Source organism: Coregonus lavaretus, assembly GCF_964263955.1.
Source record: "Coregonus lavaretus genome assembly, chromosome: 2".
Lineage (NCBI taxonomy): Eukaryota > Metazoa > Chordata > Actinopteri > Salmoniformes > Salmonidae > Coregonus > Coregonus lavaretus.
Window position 1 is genome coordinate 17,741,697 of NC_139989.1, and position 6,905 is coordinate 17,748,601.

The window sequence follows — 6,905 nt, forward strand, 5'->3', positions numbered from 1 at the left end:
TCACTCCGAGATGTCGAAGTCAAAAACGCCCAAAATGCAGATTGTAAAACGTATTCCAACAAGATAGGTTCGTTAATCCCTGCCAGCGCGTGTGGCAGTGAGATGTTGTTTTCCTAGTAAAATGACTGCTGGCTGAGAAGCATTCATAAAGCGCTCATGCTTGGTCCGCGATGTAAAAAGATGCGTAGCCTGTCATTTGCTGTATGAGAATCACAGCTGAGTATTCCGCGGGGTTCAATAAAAAGGTTGTTGTGGTCTACATTCGACGTATCCCTCCGACACAATTTTTCCCGCCAAACACCCATTGCATTTTTAAGTAAATAATTAATAGTCCTGTGTTGCCTCTATCGATGATAATTATCGTTACAATCTTCAATATATTTTCGAATTCACATATCATTCAGTCATCGGAATTTATTTCAGGAAATCCTCATTCAACTGGAACTATTTGTTGCGGAAGGAGACAAGTGGGAGGAGTTTCAAAGCGCAGTATTCCATTGACGACGAGTGGCATGCACAAAAAGCTATAACCTACATCTCAGCAGCAGATGAGAAGTAAAAGAGAACGTATTGGAAATTGCACGCATGCATAAAAGTAGAGATTGTACTGCCCACTGCTGAGTGGTCATTGCTGACATGAGTGGTCAAAATCTGGCATTTACAATTTTATGGAGTTATTTAGCCTACTTACCTTGCCAAAGTTGAGCTAAATCTGATGTGAGAATGAGAAGATGCACGCCCAGTTCATGTGCACAACACTTCAAAGTCTGTCATCAAAGCTGAAAAGATTGATGATAAATTAGAGGTAGGGAGCATAATTCGATTTCCATTAAAATACATCAAATAAATGTTTCAAACAGGTTTTTCTGTAGGCCTACATGTTTTCCCCTGTTCATTCACCAAAAGTAGGGGTGACTATAGAGGGATGCAATACTTTGCCTGGGGTGTATTCATTACCTTTTGTAAAAAATAAATAAACGTTTACCGTTTAAGAAGCAAACAGGAAACGGGAGGGACCTACCTGAATTTGTCAAATATTAACTCGTTTTCGTTGCAAAGCGTTTTCCATTTGGAGTAAACGGTTTCAGTGGCAAAACGTTTTGCAACAGAATCGGCATAATGAATACACCCTTAATTGACAAAACATGCAGCAAGAAGACATGCTTGATTAGGGAGGCTACTGCTGCAGGTGAACCCAGTTGATAATTTCTGATATGTGTAGGGCAAGAGCATGAGCTTTGCCTTTGGACACACCAAGGTCAATATCATCAGTAGTGAGGAGATAAGATGTTGCCTTCTACCAGGCCAGTTATAACTGTACTGCTAAGTTTCGTTTAAAAAATGAGCATCTACACAAATTGGCCAATAAGCGCATTGAAGGAGAAGAAAGACATTGGAATGTCCTCATTGAAAACAGGCGGTTAATCGATTGACTTGGCACTGTAGCCTACCTCTTCTTCGTGCAGCTTCGCTACTGCCATGCTGCGGTCAAACAGACATGTGGTGGTGCTGCGATAGATATGAGCATGGTCCGGTTAAATTGATAGAGCGTACCAATTGTGCGTACAGTGATAAATAAATTGTACGGTTGTAGAGCACCCCCTGGCATCTAAAATTCGACAGTGCAACATCAGAACAGGTGGTGTTTTAGATTTATTTGTATGAATATAGAGACAAATGGTCTTAAGAACACGATTTTAAAAGGTGTTTATGAAGAAAATCGATAAACAATGCATGGAAGATAACCCCTATTTTATAAATGCAGGTGGAGTCAGTGCCAGTTGATGCTACTGGATTTGGATTCTTTTAAATTCAGATTTAATTAAAAGTGTATACAGCCAATGTATACAATCAGTCATGTTCAAAGATAATACAGGTGGTATACAATATATTTGACAGTAGAAGCAGCCTCAATATAATATTGTTCCAATTTTATATTTAGCCACAAGAGAGAATTATTACTCCATGAATTTGCGCTGATTCGCTTGAAAATTGTCATCTCAAATCAAATTGTATTTGTCACATGTGCCGAATACAACAGGTGTAGTAGACCTTAAGGTGAAATGCTTACTTTCAAGCCCTTCATCTGTAATTTATTCTCCACTTAGCTCTTTCCTAATTGATTTCAGAAAGAAATCCATGAATGAGCCAATTATTGAAGTGTACTAAAATGTAGTTTATATTTTCACTTCTGTTGTTTGGCGTAACCATACTGTAGTGGTCAAATATTTGCTACTTATAATAACACTGGACATCTATTGTGTGGTGTGAAACCCTATCAAGCCACACCATATTCAAATTAATTGGTTTTCATTTCACGGTGTAGTGCAGAATCACAGATTTTTAGATCACCTAAACTTCCCCAGGACTGGAATTGATATGATTTTTTACAGTAGTATAAAACCATGACCCTGATGAAAGAGAGGGTCATGCTTTCTACTGCAGCACAGGGCAACTCCAGTAGCAGGTTCATTCCTGACCAGAAGCTCCACAGAGAGGTTCAGAAGGTCATTACTCACAGCCATGAGGCTTTTTAATGAGTATAATGATTAATGCATTTATGATGCCTTTTTTTATGAATGTTGTTGTTTCTTGTCTTCCCAAGAGTAGAATAGACAACAGCATTTCTTACCTTTCTTAAACTGGTCTCTTTATTGCTATTAACATGCAGGGGCCTTCTTATGTGTCTTCATACAGTTGAAGTCGGAAGTTTACATACACTTAGGTTGGAGTCATTAAAACTTGTTTTTCAACCACTCCACAAATTTCTTGTTAACAAACTATAGTTTTGGCAAGTCGGTTAGGACATCTACTTTGTGCATGACACAAGTAATCTTTCCAACAATTGTTTACAGACAGATTATTTCACTTATAATTCACTGTATCACAATTCCAGTGGGTCAGAAGTTTACATACACTAAGTTCACTGTGCCTTTAAACAGCTTGGAAAATTCCAGAAAATTATGTCATGACTTTAGAAACTTCTGATCGGCTAATTGACATCATTTGAGTCAGTTGGAGGTGTACCTGTGGATGTATTTCAAGGCCTACCTTCAAACTCAGTGCCTCTTTGCTTGACATCATTGGAAAATCAAAAGAAATCAGCCAAGATCTCAGAAAAAAATGTGTACACCTCCACAAGTTTGGTTCATCCTTGGGAGCAATTTCCAAACGCCTGAAGGTACCACGTTCATCTGTACAAACAATAGTACGCAAGTATAAACACCATGGGACCACACAGCCGTCATATCGCTCAGGAAGGAGACGTTCTGTCTTCTAGAGATGAACGTACTTTGGTGCGAAAAGTGCAAATCAATCCCAAAACAACAGCAAAGGACCTTGTGAAGATGCTGGAGGAAACAGCTACAAAAGTATCTATATCCACAGTAAAAACGAGTCCTACAGTGGGGAGAAGAAGTATTTGATACACTGCCGATTTTGCAGGTTTTCCTACTTACAAAGCATGTAGAGGTCCGTAATTTTTATCATAGGTACACTTCAACTGTGAGAGACGGAATCTAAAACAAAAATCCAGAAAATCACATTGTATGATTTTTAAGTAATAATTTGCATTTTATTGCATGACGTAAGTATTTGATACATCAGAAAAGCAGAACTTAATATTTGGTACAGAAACCTTTGTTTGCAATTACAGAGATCATACGTTTCCTGTAGGTCTTGACCAGGTTTGCACACACTCCAGCAGGGATTTTGGCCCACTCCTCCATACAGACCTTCTCCAGATCCTTCAGGTTTCGGGGCTGTCGCTGGGCAATACGGACTTTCAGCTCCCTCCAAATATTTTCTATTGGGTTCAGGTCTGGAGACTGGCTAGGCCACTCCAGGACCTTGAGATGCTTCTTACAGAGCCACTCCTTAGTTGCCCTGGCTGTGTGTTTCAGGTCGTTGTCATGCTGGAAGACCCAGCCACGACCCATCTTCAATGCTGTTACTGAGGGAAGGAGGTTGTTGGCCAAGATCTCGCGATACATGGCTCATCCATCCTCCCCTCAATACGGTGCAGTCGTCCTGTCCCCTTTGCAGAAAAGCATCCCCAAAGAATTATGTTTCCACCTCCATGCTTCACGGTTGGGATGGTGTTCTTGGTGTTGTACTCATCCTTCTTCTTCCTCCAAACACGGCGAGTGGAGTTTAGACCAAAAAGCTCTATTTTTGTCTCATCAGACCACATTACCTTCTCCCATTCCTCCTCTGGGTCATCCAGATGGTCATTGGCAAACTTCAGACGGGCCTGGACATGCGCTGGCTTGAGCAGGGGGACCTTGTGTGCGCTGCAGGATTTTAATCCATGACGGCATAGTGTGTTACTAATGGTTTTCTTTGAGACTGTGGTCCCAGCTCTCTTCAGGTCATTGACCAGGTCCTGCCGTGTAGTTCTGGGCTGATCCCTCACCTTCCTCATGATCATTGATGCCCCACGAGGTGAGATCTTGCATGGAGCCCCAGACCGAGGGTGATTGACCGTCATCTTGAACTTCTTCCATTTTCTAATAATTGCGCCAACAGTTGTTGCCTTCTCACCAAGCTGCTTGCCTATTGTCCTGTAGCACATCCCAGCCTTGTGCAGGTCTACAATTCTATCCCTGATGTCCTTACACAGCTCTCTGGTCTTGGCCATTGTGGAGATGTTGGAGTCTGTTTGATTGAGTGTGTGGACAGGTGTCTTTTATACAGGTAACGAGTTCAAACAGGTGCAGTTAATACAGGTAATGAGTGGAGAACAGGAGGGCTTCTTAAAGAAAAACTAACAGATCTGTGAGACGGAATTCTTACTGGTTGGTAGGTGATCAAATACTTATGTCATGCAATAAAATGCAAATCAATTACTTGAAAATCATACAATGTGATTTTCTGGATTTTTGTTTTAGATTCCGTCTCTCACAGTTGAAGTGTACCTATGATAAAAATTACAGACCTCTACATGCTTTGTAAGTAGGAAAACATGCAAAATCGGCAGTGTATCAAATACTTGTTTTCCCCACTGTATATATATATATATATATATATATATATATATATATTTGTATTAAATCAAAATACTATACTCATATTACAGAGCAAGCGGTGCTTTATAGCACATACAGATACAAAATTATGGAGTATTAAAGGAGGCCCGGGTAAGGCCAAAATGTCATAAATATGCCAACTATGATTAATTACTTCTCAATTATGATTTTAGATAAAACATTCAATTATACAGTGGTGTGAAAAAGTGTTTGCCCCCTTCCTGATTTGTTATTTGTTTGCATGTTTGTCACACTTAAATGTTTCAGATCATCAAACAAATGTAAATATTATAATAATAATAATAATAATATGCCATTTAGCAGACGCTTTTATCCAAAGCGACTTACAGTCATGCGAGCATACATTTTTTTGTGTATGGGTGGTCCCGGGGATCGAACCCACTACCTTGGCGTTACAAGCGCCGTGCTCTACCAGCTGAGCTACAGAGGACCACCAATATTAGTCAAAGATAACACAAGTAAACACAAAATGCAGTTTTGAAATGAAGGTTGTTATTATTAAGGGAAAACAAAATCCAAACCTACATGGCCCTGTGTGAAAAAGTGTTTGCCCCCCACTGTTATAACACAACTCAACTGTGGTTTATCACACCTGAGTTCAATTCCTCTAGCCATACCCAGGCCTGATTACTGCCACACCTGTTCTCAATCAAGGAATCACTTAAATAGGACCTGCCTGACAACGTGAAGTAGACCAAAAGATCCTCAAAAGCTAGACATCATGCCGAGATCCAAAGAAATTCAGGAACAAATGAGAAAGAAAGTAATTGAGATCCATCAGTCTGGAAAAGGTTATAAAGCCATTCCTAAAGCTTTGGGACTCCAGCGAACCACAGTGAGAGCCATTATCCACAAATGGCGAAAACATGGAACAGTGGTGAACCTTCCCAGGAGTGGCCGGCCGACCAAAATTACCCCAAGAGCGCAGCGACGACTCATCCAAGAGGTCACAAAAGACCCCACAACAACATCCAAAGAGCTGCAGGCCTCACTTGCCTCAGTTAAGGTCAGTGTTCATGACTCCACCATAAGAAAGAGACTGGGCAAAAATGGCCTGCATGGCAGAGTTCCAAGACGAAAACTACTGCTGAGCAAAAAGAACATTAAGGCTTGTCTCATTTTTGCCAGAAAACATCTTGATGATCCCCAAGACCTTTGGGAAAATACTCTGTGGACTGACGAGACAAAAGTTGAACTTTTTGGAAGGTGTGTGTCCCATTACATCTGGCGTAAAAGTAACACCGCATTTCAGAAAAAGAACATCATACCAACAGTAAAATATGGTGGTGGTAGTGTGATGGTCTGGGCCTGTTTTGCTGCTTCAGGACCTGGAAGACTTGCTGTGATAAATGGAACCATGAATTCTGCTGTCTACAAAAAAATCCTGAAGGAGAATGTCCGGCCATCCGTTCATGACCTCAAGCTGAAACGAACTTGGGTTCTGCAGCAGGACAATGATCCAAAACACACCAGCAAGTCCACCTCTGAATGGCTGAAGAAAAACAAAATGCAGACTTTGGAGTGGCCTAGTCAAAGTCCTGACCTGAATCCTATTGAGATGCTGTGGTATGACCTTAAAAAGGCAGTTCATGCTCGAAAACCCTCAAATGTGGCTGAATTACAACAATTCTGCAAAGATGAGTGGGCCAAAATACCTCCACAGCGCTGTTAAAGACTCATTGCAAGTTATCGCAAACGCTTGATTGCAGTTGTTGCTGCTAAGGGTGGCCCAACCAGTTATTAGGTTGTAGGGGGCAATCACTTTTTCACACAGGGCCATGTGGGTTTGGATTTTGTTTTCCCTTAATAATAACAACCTTCATTTCAAAACTGCATTTTGTGTTATCTTTGACTAAT